Raw genomic sequence first — 16,171 nt, 5'->3', positions numbered from 1 at the left:
TATATCAGCTTCAATGAAATATACGAATGTTAATAATGGTAAATAAGAATTGTTTTCACAATCTAGTAGTCAAGGTTTTAAGTCACTAACATGAGAATTGAGTGTTTTATAAGCAGTTAAAAATATGAATTTGTAATATTTGTATAAATTATTATGTAAAACCATGTTTTGTAGTGTTTATGATATATCAACTTCAATGAAATATATAAATGTTAATAATGGTAAATTAGAATCATTTTTACAATCTAGTAGTCAAGGTTTTAAGAAACTAACATGAGAATTGAGTGTTTTATAAGCAGTTAAAAATATAAATTTGTAATATCTGTAGAAATTATTATTTAAAAGCATGCTTCATAGTGTTTATGCAGTGTCAGCTTAAATGAAATACATGAATGTTAATAATGGTAAATTAGAATCATTTTTACAATCTAGTAGTCAAGGTTTTAAGAAACTAACATGAGAATTGAGTGTTTTATAAGCAGTTAAAAATATAAATTTGTAATATCTGTAGAAATTATTATTTAAAACCATGTTTTATAGTGTTTATGATATATCAGCTTCAATGAAATATATGAATGTTAATAATGGTAAATAAGAATTTTTTTCACAATCTAGAAGTCAAGGTTTTAAGACACTAACATGAGAATTGAGTGTTTTATAAGCAGTTCAAAATATGAATTTGTAATATTTGTATAAATAATTATGTAAAAGCATGCTTTATAGTGTTTATGCAGTGTCAGCTTCAATGAAATATATGAATGTTAATAATGGTAAATAAGAATTGTTTTTTTAATATAATGATCAGCATTTTTTGACACTAATTTTATGTTATACTACTATTAATTTACTATCAATTACATTTTATATTCATTACAAGTACATTGCATAAAATCATTATTATTATTAGAATCTTCATGTCCATGTTCAATGTAAGATGTTGAAACTTTCCCAAATTCCAAAAATGTTAATAAATCTCTCAGCATGCCTTGAGTGATCTACTATTATACTGCCATCTAAAAAATAAAATAGTAATATAAATATGTATAATGATTGGAGAAATTATAATAATGATGATTGATGACTAATAAAAGATAATAAAAATCTACCAGAGTGTTTATGCAGTGTTAGCTTAAATGAAATATATGAATGTTAATAATGGTAAATAAGAATCATTTTCACATTCTAGTAGTCAAGGTTTTAAGACACTAACATGAGAATTGAGTTTTTTATAAGCAGTTAAAAATATGAATTTGTAATATTTGTATAAATTATTATGTAAAACCACGTTTTGTAGTGTTTATGATATATCAACTTCAATGAAATATATAAATGTTAATAATGGTAAATAAGAATTGTTTTCACAATCTAGTAGTCAAGGTTTTAAGAAACTAACATGAGAATTGAGTGTTTTATAAGCAGTTAAAAATATAAATTTGTAATATCTGTAGAAATTATTATTTAAAACCATGTTTTATAGTGTTTATGATATATCAGCTTCAATGAAATATACGAATGTTAATAATGGTAAATAAGAATTGTTTTCACAATCTAGTAGTCAAGGTTTTAAGTCACTAACATGAGAATTGAGTGTTTTATAAGCAGTTAAAAATATGAATTTGTAATATTTGTATAAATTATTATGTAAAACCATGTTTTGTAGTGTTTATGATATATCAGCTTCAATAAAATATATGAATGTTAATAATGGTAAATAAGAATTGTTTTCTTAATATAATGATCAGCATTTTTTGACACTAATTTTATGTTATACTACTATTAATTGACTATCAATTACATTCTATATTCATTACACATACATTGCATAAAACCATTATTATTATCAGAATCTTCTAGTCCGTTGTTCAATGTAGGATGTTGATACTTTCCCAAGTGGTAGGAATGTGAATTCCAGTCTCAGCATGCATCAAGTGATCTGCCTTACAATCATCTGAAAAAATGTAGTTGGTTAAATATGTATAATGGTTGGAGGATAAATTGTCTATAATACATGCCATAATTAAAATGAAAATATTTATATTACAACTAGTACGGGAATACACTGAGCAATTCAGAAATGGAAATAGTCAAACAGAAACTAACACACAAACTTCATTCTTATTACAACATTTTTGAGAGGAGTTTGCAGTCGAAACTTAAATACAAATACGAATGTAAAACTGCAAATAGATATGGAATATAAACATATAGCAGATGCTAAGATATAATAATTTTGATAAGACAAAAAAGATCGTACATATCTAGTAGAATGTTTTGTTGGATTTGAATGCAAAATAAGTGTTTATAAAGAATACACTTGTACAATAACTTAAAATTGCTGTTTTTTAATAGACTTTGACATAACCATACCTCAAAAATAATACTGATTTGAACATAATAATATCGAATCATTATTGAATAAAAGTACCGTAAAACATCTATTAAAACTAGACGATTTAAATTACAATACTTTGGATTATGGTTTAAGGAAAACCTAATTATGAAATAAACGTAATAATAATAAAAAGATTTTTAAAGCTGAGGCATATTTTAAGAATGAAAATGAAAAGCTCAATTTGATTACCAATACTATATTCATATTTTTAAAAAATTTCAATTGTTACACTACTATTAATTTACTATCAATTACATTTTATATTCATTACAAGTACATTGCATAAAATCATTATTATTATTAGAATCTTCATGTCCATGTTCAATGTAAGATGTTGAAACTTTCCCAAATTCCAAAAATGTTAATAAATCTCTCAGCATGCCTTGAGTGATCTACTATTATACTGCCATCTAAAAAATAAAATAGTAATATAAATATGTATAATGATTGGAGAAATTATAATAATGATGATTGATGACTAATAAAAGATAATAAAAATCTACCAGAGTGTTTATGCAGTGTTAGCTTAAATGAAATATATGAATGTTAATAATGGTAAATAAGAATCATTTTCACATTCTAGTAGTCAAGGTTTTAAGACACTAACATGAGAATTGAGTTTTTTATAAGCAGTTAAAAATATGAATTTGTAATATTTGTATAAATTATTATGTAAAACCACGTTTTGTAGTGTTTATGATATATCAACTTCAATGAAATATATAAATGTTAATAATGGTAAATAAGAATTGTTTTCACAATCTAGTAGTCAAGGTTTTAAGAAACTAACATGAGAATTGAGTGTTTTATAAGCAGTTAAAAATATAAATTTGTAATATCTGTAGAAATTATTATTTAAAACCATGTTTTATAGTGTTTATGATATATCAGCTTCAATGAAATATACGAATGTTAATAATGGTAAATAAGAATTGTTTTCACAATCTAGTAGTCAAGGTTTTAAGTCACTAACATGAGAATTGAGTGTTTTATAAGCAGTTAAAAATATGAATTTGTAATATTTGTATAAATTATTATGTAAAACCATGTTTTGTAGTGTTTATGATATATCAACTTCAATGAAATATATAAATGTTAATAATGGTAAATTAGAATCATTTTTACAATCTAGTAGTCAAGGTTTTAAGAAACTAACATGAGAATTGAGTGTTTTATAAGCAGTTAAAAATATAAATTTGTAATATCTGTAGAAATTATTATTTAAAAGCATGCTTCATAGTGTTTATGCAGTGTCAGCTTAAATGAAATACATGAATGTTAATAATGGTAAATTAGAATCATTTTTACAATCTAGTAGTCAAGGTTTTAAGAAACTAACATGAGAATTGAGTGTTTTATAAGCAGTTAAAAATATAAATTTGTAATATCTGTAGAAATTATTATTTAAAACCATGTTTTATAGTGTTTATGATATATCAGCTTCAATGAAATATATGAATGTTAATAATGGTAAATAAGAATTTTTTTCACAATCTAGAAGTCAAGGTTTTAAGACACTAACATGAGAATTGAGTGTTTTATAAGCAGTTCAAAATATGAATTTGTAATATTTGTATAAATAATTATGTAAAAGCATGCTTTATAGTGTTTATGCAGTGTCAGCTTCAATGAAATATATGAATGTTAATAATGGTAAATAAGAATTGTTTTTTTAATATAATGATCAGCATTTTTTGACACTAATTTTATGTTATACTACTATTAATTTACTATCAATTACATTTTATATTCATTACAAGTACATTGCATAAAATCGTTATTATTATCAGAATCTTCATGTCCATGTTCAATGTAAGATGTTGAAACTTTCCCAAATTCCAAAAATGTTAATAAATGTCTCAGCATGCCTTGAGTGATCTACTAATATACTGCCATCTAAAAAAAAAATAGTCATATAAATATGAATAATGGTTGGAGAAATTATAATAATGATGATTGATGACTAATAAAAGATAATAAAAATCTACCAGAGTGTTTATGCAGTGTTAGCTTAAATGAAATACATGAATGTTAATAATGGTAAATTAGAATCATTTTTACAATCTAGTAGTCAAGGTTTTAAGACACTAACATGAGAATTGAGTGTTTTATAAGCAGTTCAAAATATGAATTTGTAATTTTTGTATACATTTTTATGTAAAAGCATGCTTCATAGTGTTTATGCAGTGTTAGCTTAAATGAAATACATGAATGTTAATAATGGTAAATAAGAATCATTTTCACATTCTTGTAGTCAAGGTTTTAAGACACTAACATGAGAATTGAGTGTTTTATAAGCAGTTAAAAATATGAATTTGTAATATTTGTATAAATTTTTATGTAAAACCATGTTTTATAGTGTTTATGATATATCAGCTTCAATAAAATATATGAATGTTAATAATGGTAAATTAGAATCATTTTTACAATCTAGTAGTCAAGGTTTTAAGACACTAACATGAGAATTGAGTGTTTTATAAGCAGTTCAAAATATGAATTTGTAATAATTGTATAAATTATTATGTAAAACCATGTTTTGCAGTGTTTATGATATATCAGCTTCAATAAAATATATGAATGTTAATAATGGTAAATAAGAATTGTTTTCACAATCTAGTAGTCAAGGTTTTAAGACACTAACATGAGAATTGAGTGTTTTATAAGCAGTTCAAAATATGAATTTGTAATATTTGTATAAATTATTATGAGAAACTATGTTTTATAGTGTTTATGCAGTGTCAGCTTCAATGAAATATATGAATGTTAATAATGGTAAATAAGAATTGTTTTCTTAATATAATGATCAGCATTTTTTGACACTAATTTTATGTTATACTACTATTAATTGACTATCAATTACATTCTATATTCATTACACGTACATTGCATAAAACCATTATTATTATCAGAATCTTCCAGTCCGTTGTTCAATGTAGGATGTTGATACTTTCCCAAGTGGTAGGAATGTGAATTCCAGTCTCAGCATGCATCAAGTGATCTGCCTTACAACCATCTGAAAAAATGTAGTTGGTTAAATATGTATAATGGTTGGAGGATAAATTGTCTATAATACATGCCATAATTAAAATGAAAATCTTTATATTACAACTAGTACAGGAATACACTGAGCAATTCAGAAATGGAAATAGTCAAACAAAAACTAACACACAAACTTAATTCTTATTACAACAGTTTTGAGAGCAGTTTGCAGTCGAAACTTAAATACAAATACGAATGTAAAACTGCAATTAGATATGGAATATAAACATATAGCAGATGATAAGATATAATAATTTTGATAAGACAAAAAAGATCGTACATATCTAGTAGAATGTTTTGTTGGATTTGAATGTAAAATAAGTGTTTATAAAGAATACACTTGTAGTTTGTACAATAAATTAAAATTGCTGTTTTTTAATAGACTTTGACATAACCATACCTCAAAAATAATACTGATTTGAACATAATAATATCGAATCATTATTGAATAAAAGTACCGTAAAACATCTATTAAAACTAGACGATTTAAATTACAATACTTTGGATTATGGTTTAAGGAAAACCTAATTATGAAATAAACGTAATAATAATAAAAAGATTTTTAAAGCTGAGGCATATTTTAAGAATGAAAAGGAAAAGCTCAATTTGATTACCAATACTATATTCATATTTTTAACAAATTTCAATTGTTACACTACTATTAATTTACTATCAATTACATTTTATATTCATTACAAGTACATTGCATAAAATCATTATTATTATCAGAATCTTCATGTCCATGTTCAATGTAAGATGTTGAAACTTTCCCAAATTCCAAAAATGTTAATAAATGTCTCAGCATGGCTTGAGTGATCTACTAATATACTGCCATCTAAAAAATAAAATAGTAATATAAATATGTATAATGATTGGAGAAATTATAATAATGATGATTGATGACTAATAAAAGATAATAAAAATCTACCAGAGTGTTTATGCAGTGTTAGCTTAAATGAAATACATGAATGTTAAAATGGTAAATTAGAATCATTTTTACAATCTAGTAGTCAAGGTTTTAAGAAACTAACATGAGAATTGAGTGTTTTATAAGCAGTTCAAAATATGAATTTGTAATATTTGTATAAATTATTATGTAAAACCATGTTTTGTAGTGTTTATGATATATCAGCTTCAATAAAATATATGAATGTAAATAATGGTAAATTAGAATCGTTTTACAATCTAGTAGTCAAGGTTTTAAGACACTAACATGAGAATTGAGTGTTTTATAAGCAGTTCAAAATATGAATTTTCAATATTTGTATAAATTATTATGTAAAACCATGTTTTATAGTGTTTATGATATATCAGCTTCAATAAAATATATGAATGTTAATAATGGTAAATTAGAATCATTTTTACAATCTAGTAGTCAAGGTTTTAAGAAACTAACATGAGAATTGAGTGTTTTATAAGCAGTTAAAAATATAAATTTGTAATATCTGTAGAAATTATTATGTAAAACCATGTTTTGTAGTGTTTATGATATATCAGCTTCAATGAAATATACGAATGTTAATAATGGTAAATAAGAATCAAATTCACAATCTAGTAGTCAAGGTTTTAAGACACTAACATGAGAATTGAGTGTTTTATAAGCAGTTCAAAATATAAATTTGTAATATTTGTATAAATTATTATGTAAAAGCATGCTTCATAGTGTTTATGCAGTGTCAGCTTCAATGAAATATACGAATGTTAATAATGGTAAATAAGAATCATATTCACAATCTAGTAGTCAAGGTTTTAAGACACTAACATGAGAATTGAGTGTTTTATAAGCAGTTCAAAATATAAATTTGTAATATTTGTATAAATTATAATGTAAAAGCATGCTTCATAGTGTTTATGCAGTGTCAGCTTAAATGAAATATATGAATGTTAATAATGGTAAATAAGAATTGTTTTCACAATCTAGTAGTCAAGGTTTTAAGACACTAACATGAGAATTGAGTGTTTTATAAGCAGTTCAAAATATGAATTTGTAATATTTGTATAAATTATTATGTAAAACCATGTTTTATAGTGTTTATGATATATCAGCTTCAATAAAATATATGAATGTTAATAATGGTAAATTAGAATCATTTTTACAATCTAGTAGTCAAGGTTTTAAGACACTAACATGAGAATTGAGTGTTTTATAAGCAGTTCAAAATATGAATTTGTAATATTTGTATAAATTATTATGAGAAACTATGTTTTATAGTGTTTATGCAGTGTCAGCTTCAATGAAATATATGAATGTTAATAATGGTAAATAAGAATTGTTTTCTTAATATAATGATCAGCATTTTTTGACACTAATTTTATGTTATACTACTATTAATTGACTATCAATTACATTCTATATTCATTACACGTACATTGCATAAAACCATTATTATTATCAGAATCTTCTAGTCTGTTGTTCAATGTAGGATGTTGATACTTTCCCAAGTGGTAGGAATGTGAATTCCAGTCTCAGCATGCATCAAGTGATCTGCCTTACAATCATCTGAAAAAATGTAGTTGGTTAAATATGTATAATGGTTGGAGGATAAATTGTCTATAATACATGCCATAATTAAAATGAAAATCTTTATATTACAACTAGTACAGGAATACACTGAGCAATTCAGAAATGGAAATAGTCAAACAAAAACTAACACACAAACTTAATTCTTATTACAACATTTTTGAGAGCAGTTTGCAGTCGAAACTTAAATACAAATACGAATGTAAAACTGCAAATAGATATGGAATATAAACATATAGCAGATGATAAGATATAATAATTTTGATAAGACAAAAAAGATCGTACATATCTAGTAGAATGTTTTGTTGGATTTGAATGTAAAATAAGTGTTTATAAAGAATACACTTGAAGTTTGTACAATAACTTAAAATTGCTGTTTTTTAATAGACTTTGACATAACCATACCTCAAAAATAATACTGAATTGAACATAATAATATCGTATCATTATTGAATAAAAGTACCATAAAACATCTATTAATACTAGACGATTTAAATTACAATACTTTGGATTATGGTTTAATGAAAACCTAATTATGAAATAAACGTAATAATAATAAAAAGATTTTTAAAGCTGAGGCATATTTTAAGAATGAAAATGAAAAGCTCAATTTGATTACCAATACTATATTCATATTTTTAACAAATTTCAATTGTTACACTACTATTAATTTACTATCAATTACATTTTATATTCATTACAAGTACATTGCATAAAATCATTATTATTATCAGAAACTTCATGTCCATGTTCAATGTAAGATGTTGAAACTTTCCCAAATTCCAAAAATGTTAATAAATGTCTCAGCATGCCTTGAGTGATCTACTATTATACTGCCATCTAAAAAAAAAAGTCATATAAATAAGTATAATTGTTGGAGAAATTATAATAATGATGATTGATGACCAATAAAAGATAATAAAAATCTACCAGAGTGTTTATGCAGTGTTAGCTTAAATGAAATACATGAATGTTAATAATGGTAAATTAGAATCATTTTTACAATCTAGTAGTCAAGGTTTAAAGACACTAACATGAGAAATGAGTGTTTTATAAGCAGTTAAAAATATGAATTTGCAATATTTGTATAAATTTTTGTGTAAAACCATGTTTTATAGTGTTTATGATATATCAGCTTCAATAAAATATATGAATGTTAATAATGGTAAATTAGAATCATTTTTACAATCTAGTAGTCAAGGTTTTAAGACACTAACATGAGAATTGAGTGTTTTATAAGCAGTTCAAAATATGAATTTGTAATATTTGTATAAATTATTATGTAAAACCATGTTTTGTAGTGTTTATGATATATCAGCTTCAATGAAATATATGAATGTTAATAATGGTAAATAAGAATTGTTTTCACAATCTAGTAGTCAAGGTTTTAAGACACTAACATGAGAATTGAGTGTTTTATAAGCAGTTCAAAATATGAATTTGTAATATTTGTATAAATTATTATGTAAAACCATGTTTTATAGTGTTTATGATATATCAGCTTCAATGAAATATATGAATGTTAATAATGGTAAATAAGAATTGTTATCACAATCTAGTAGTCAAGGTTTTAAGACACTAACATGAGAATTGAGTGTTTTATAAGCAGTTCAAAATATGAATTTGTAATATTTGTATAAATTATTATGTAAAACCATGTTTTGTAGTGTTTATGATATATCAGCTTAAATGAAATATATGAATGTTAATAATGGTAAATAAGAATTGTTTTCACAATCTAGTAGTCAAGGTTTTAAGACACTAACATGAGAATTGAGTGTTTTATAAGCAGTTCAAAATATGAATTTGTAATATTTGTATAAATTATTATGTAAAACCATGTTTTATAGTGTTTATGATATATCAGCTTCAATAAAATATATGAATGTTAATAATGGTAAATTAGAATCATTTTTACAATCTAGTAGTCAAGGTTTTAAGACACTAACATGAGAATTGAGTGTTTTATAAGCAGTTCAAAATATGAATTTGTAATATTTGTATAAATTATTATGTAAAACCATGTTTTGTAGTGTTTATGATATATCAGCTTCAATGAAATATATGAATGTTAATAATGGTAAATAAGAATTGTTTTCACAATCTAGTAGTCAAGGTTTTAAGACACTAACATGAGAATTGAGTGTTTTATAAGCAGTTCAAAATATGAATTTGTAATATTTGTATAAATTATTATGTAAAACCATGTTTTATAGTGTTTATGATATATCAGCTTCAATGAAATATATGAATGTTAATAATGGTAAATAAGAATTGTTATCACAATCTAGTAGTCAAGGTTTTAAGACACTAACATGAGAATTGAGTGTTTTATAAGCAGTTCAAAATATGAATTTGTAATATTTGTATAAATTATTATGTAAAACCATGTTTTGTAGTGTTTATGATATATCAGCTTAAATGAAATATATGAATGTTAATAATGGTAAATAAGAATTGTTTTCACAATCTAGTAGTCAAGGTTTTAAGTCACTAACATGAGAATTGAGTGTTTTATAAGCAGTTCAAAATATGAATTTGTAATATTTGTATAAATTATTATGAGAAACTAGGTTTTATAGTGTTTATGCAGTGTCAGCTTCAGTTAAATATATGAATGTTAATAATGGTAAATAAGTATTGTTTTCTTAATATAATGATCAGCGTTTTTTTACACTAATTTTATGTTATACTACTATTAATTGACTATCAATTACATTCTATATTCATTACACGTACATTGCATAAAACCATTATTATTATCAGAATCTTCAAGTCCGTTGTTCAATGTAGGATGTTGATACTTTCCCAAGTGGTAGGAATGTGAATTCCAGTCTCAGCATGCATCAAGTGATCTGCCTTACAACCATCTGAAAAAATGTAGTTGGTTAAATATGTATAATGGTTGGAGGATAAATTGTCACTAATACATGCCATAATTAAAATGAAAATCTTTATATTACAACTAGTACGGGAATACACTGAGCAATTCAGAAATGGAAATAGTCAAACAAAAACTAACACACAAACTTCATTCTTATTACAACATTTTTGAAAGCAGTTTGCAGTTGAAACTTAAATAGTAATACGAATGTAAAACTGCAAATAGATATGGAATATAAACATATAGCAGATGATAAGATATAATAATTTTGATAAGACAAAAAAGATCGTACATATCTAGTAGAATGTTTTGTTGGATTTGAATGTAAAATAAGTGTTTATAAAGAATACACTTGTACAATAACTTAAAATTGCCGTTTTTTAATAGACTTTGACATAACCATACCTCAAAAATAATACTGATTTGAACATAATAATATCGAATCATTATTGAATAAAAGTACCGTAAAACATCTATTAAAACTAGACGATTTAAATTACAATACTTTGGATTATGGTTTAAGGAAAACCTAATTATGAAATAAACGTAATAATAATAAAAAGATTTTTAAAGCTGAGGCATATTTTAAGAATGAAAATGAAAAGCTCAATTTGATTACCAATACTATATTCATATTTTTAACAAATTTCAATTGTTACACTACTATTAATTTACTATCAATTACATTTTATATTCATTACAAGTACATTGCATAAAATCATTATTATTATCAGAAACTTCATGTCCATGTTCAATGTAAGATGTTGAAACTTTCCCAAATTCCAAAAATGTTAATAAATGTCTCAGCATGCCTTGAGTGATCTACTATTATACTGCCATCTAAAAAAAAAAGTCATATAAATAAGTATAATTGTTGGAGAAATTATAATAATGATGATTGATGACCAATAAAAGATAATAAAAATCTACCAGAGTGTTTATGCAGTGTTAGCTTAAATGAAATACATGAATGTTAATAATGGTAAATTAGAATCATTTTTACAATCTAGTAGTCAAGGTTTAAAGACACTAACATGAGAAATGAGTGTTTTATAAGCAGTTAAAAATATGAATTTGCAATATTTGTATAAATTTTTGTGTAAAACCATGTTTTATAGTGTTTATGATATATCAGCTTCAATAAAATATATGAATGTTAATAATGGTAAATTAGAATCATTTTTACAATCTAGTAGTCAAGGTTTTAAGACACTAACATGAGAATTGAGTGTTTTATAAGCAGTTCAAAATATGAATTTGTAATATTTGTATAAATTATTATGTAAAACCATGTTTTGTAGTGTTTATGATATATCAGCTTCAATGAAATATATGAATGTTAATAATGGTAAATAAGAATTGTTTTCACAATCTAGTAGTCAAGGTTTTAAGACACTAACATGAGAATTGAGTGTTTTATAAGCAGTTCAAAATATGAATTTGTAATATTTGTATAAATTATTATGTAAAACCATGTTTTATAGTGTTTATGATATATCAGCTTCAATGAAATATATGAATGTTAATAATGGTAAATAAGAATTGTTATCACAATCTAGTAGTCAAGGTTTTAAGACACTAACATGAGAATTGAGTGTTTTATAAGCAGTTCAAAATATGAATTTGTAATATTTGTATAAATTATTATGTAAAACCATGTTTTGTAGTGTTTATGATATATCAGCTTAAATGAAATATATGAATGTTAATAATGGTAAATAAGAATTGTTTTCACAATCTAGTAGTCAAGGTTTTAAGTCACTAACATGAGAATTGAGTGTTTTATAAGCAGTTCAAAATATGAATTTGTAATATTTGTATAAATTATTATGAGAAACTAGGTTTTATAGTGTTTATGCAGTGTCAGCTTCAGTTAAATATATGAATGTTAATAATGGTAAATAAGTATTGTTTTCTTAATATAATGATCAGCGTTTTTTTACACTAATTTTATGTTATACTACTATTAATTGACTATCAATTACATTCTATATTCATTACACGTACATTGCATAAAACCATTATTATTATCAGAATCTTCAAGTCCGTTGTTTAATGTAGGATGTTGATACTTTCCCAAGTGGTAGGAATGTGAATTCCAGTCTCAGCATGCATCAAGTGATCTGCCTTACAACCATCTGAAAAAATGTAGTTGGTTAAATATGTATAATGGTTGGAGGATAAATTGTCACTAATACATGCCATAATTAAAATGAAAATCTTTATATTACAACTAGTACGGGAATACACTGAGCAATTCAGAAATGGAAATAGTCAAACAAAAACTAACACACAAACTTCATTCTTATTACAACATTTTTGAAAGCAGTTTGCAGTTGAAACTTAAATAGTAATACGAATGTAAAACTGCAAATAGATATGGAATATAAACATATAGCAGATGATAAGATATAATAATTTTGATAAGACAAAAAAGATCGTACATATCTAGTAGAATGTTTTGTTGGATTTGAATGTAAAATAAGTGTTTATAAAGAATACACTTGTACAATAACTTAAAATTGCTGTTTTTTAATAGACTTTGACATAACCATACCTCAAAAATAATACTGATTTGAACATAATAATATCGAATCATTATTGAATAAAAGTACCGTAAAACATCTATTAAAACTAGACGATTTAAATTACAATACTTTGGATTATGGTTTAAGGAAAACCTAATTATGAAATAAACGTAATAATAATAAAAAGATTTTTAAAGCTGAGGCATATTTTAAGAATGAAAATGAAAAGCTCAATTTGATTACCAATACTATATTCATATTTTTAACAAATTTCAATTGTTACACTACTATTAATTTACTATCAATTACATTTTATATTCATTACAAGTACATTGCATAAAATCATTATTATTATCAGAAACTTCATGTCCATGTTCAATGTAAGATGTTGAAACTTTCCCAAATTCCAAAAATGTTAATAAATGTCTCAGCATGCCTTGAGTGATCTACTATTATACTGCCATCTAAAAAAAAAAGTCATATAAATAAGTATAATTGTTGGAGAAATTATAATAATGATGATTGATGACCAATAAAAGATAATAAAAATCTACCAGAGTGTTTATGCAGTGTTAGCTTAAATGAAATACATGAATGTTAATAATGGTAAATTAGAATCATTTTTACAATCTAGTAGTCAAGGTTTAAAGACACTAACATGAGAAATGAGTGTTTTATAAGCAGTTAAAAATATGAATTTGCAATATTTGTATAAATTATTATGTAAAACCATGTTTTGTAGTGTTTATGATATATCAGCTTCAATAAAATATATGAATGTTAATAATGGTAAATTAGAATCATTTTTACAATCTAGTAGTCAAGGTTTTAAGACACTAACATGAGAATTGAGTGTTTTATAAGCAGTTCAAAATATGAATTTGTAATATTTGTATAAATTATTATGTAAAACCATGTTTTGTAGTGTTTATGATATATCAGCTTCAATGAAATATATGAATGTTAATAATGGTAAATAAGAATTGTTTTCACAATCTAGTAGTCAAGGTTTTAAGACACTAACATGAGAATTGAGTGTTTTATAAGCAGTTCAAAATATGAATTTGTAATATTTGTATAAATTATTATGTAAAACCATGTTTTATAGTGTTTATGATATATCAGCTTCAATGAAATATATGAATGTTAATAATGGTAAATAAGAATTGTTATCACAATCTAGTAGTCAAGGTTTTAAGACACTAACATGAGAATTGAGTGTTTTATAAGCAGTTCAAAATATGAATTTGTAATATTTGTATAAATTATTATGTAAAACCATGTTTTGTAGTGTTTATGATATATCAGCTTAAATGAAATATATGAATGTTAATAATGGTAAATAAGAATTGTTTTCACAATCTAGTAGTCAAGGTTTTAAGTCACTAACATGAGAATTGAGTGTTTTATAAGCAGTTCAAAATATGAATTTGTAATATTTGTATAAATTATTATGAGAAACTAGGTTTTATAGTGTTTATGCAGTGTCAGCTTCAGTTAAATATATGAATGTTAATAATGGTAAATAAGTATTGTTTTCTTAATATAATGATCAGCGTTTTTTTACACTAATTTTATGTTATACTACTATTAATTGACTATCAATTACATTCTATATTCATTACACGTACATTGCATAAAACCATTATTATTATCAGAATCTTCAAGTCCGTTGTTCAATGTAGGATGTTGATACTTTCCCAAGTGGTAGGAATGTGAATTCCAGTCTCAGCATGCATCAAGTGATCTGCCTTACAACCATCTGAAAAAATGTAGTTGGTTAAATATGTATAATGGTTGGAGGATAAATTGTCACTAATACATGCCATAATTAAAATGAAAATCTTTATATTACAACTAGTACGGGAATACACTGAGCAATTCAGAAATGGAAATAGTCAAACAAAAACTAACACACAAACTTCATTCTTATTACAACATTTTTGAAAGCAGTTTGCAGTTGAAACTTAAATAGTAATACGAATGTAAAACTGCAAATAGATATGGAATATAAACATATAGCAGATGATAAGATATAATAATTTTGATAAGACAAAAAAGATCGTACATATCTAGTAGAATGTTTTGTTGGATTTGAATGTAAAATAAGTGTTTATAAAGAATACACTTGTACAATAACTTAAAATTGCTGTTTTTTAATAGACTTTGACATAACCATACCTCAAAAATAATACTGATTTGAACATAATAATATCGAATCATTATTGAATAAAAGTACCGTAAAACATCTATTAAAACTAGACGATTTAAATTACAATACTTTGGATTATGGTTTAAGGAAAACCTAATTATGAAATAAACGTAATAATAATAAAAAGATTTTTAAAGCTGAGGCATATTTTAAGAATGAAAATGAAAAGCTCAATTTGATTACCAATACTATATTCATATTTTTAACAAATTTCAATTGTTACACTACTATTAATTTACTATCAATTACATTTTATATTCATTACAAGTACATTGCATAAAATCATTATTATTATCAGAAACTTCATGTCCATGTTCAATGTAAGATGTTGAAACTTTCCCAAATTCCAAAAATGTTAATAAATGTCTCAGCATGCCTTGAGTGATCTACTATTATACTGCCATCTAAAAAAAAAATAGTCATATAAATAAGTATAATTGTTGGAGAAATTATAATAATGATGATTGATGACCAATAAAAGATAATAAAAATCTACCAGAGTGTTTATGCAGAGTTAGCTTAAATGAAATACATGAATGTTAATAATGGTAAATTAGAATCATTCTTACAATCTAGTAGTCAAGGTTTAAAGACA

The 16,171-nt window shown here is 24.3% G+C and overlaps 1 long non-coding RNA gene across 1 annotated transcript; it reads right to left on the bottom strand.

Annotated features, from left to right (window-relative positions):
• Positions 1 to 857: 857 nt before the first annotated feature.
• On the bottom strand, positions 858 to 2,796 carry LOC132927935 (uncharacterized). The gene is made up of 3 exons (XR_009661904.1): positions 2,648 to 2,796; positions 1,818 to 1,948; positions 858 to 1,013 (listed from the first exon to the last, which is right to left on the bottom strand). It is a non-coding gene; the product is annotated as an uncharacterized LOC132927935 (long non-coding RNA).
• Between the last annotated feature and the right edge of the window lie 13,375 nt (positions 2,797 to 16,171).

The sequence above is a fragment of the Rhopalosiphum padi genome, chromosome 3 (assembly GCF_020882245.1).
Source record: "Rhopalosiphum padi isolate XX-2018 chromosome 3, ASM2088224v1, whole genome shotgun sequence".
Taxonomy (NCBI): domain Eukaryota; kingdom Metazoa; phylum Arthropoda; class Insecta; order Hemiptera; family Aphididae; genus Rhopalosiphum; species Rhopalosiphum padi.
This window is presented reverse-complemented; position numbering and strand designations above follow the sequence as displayed.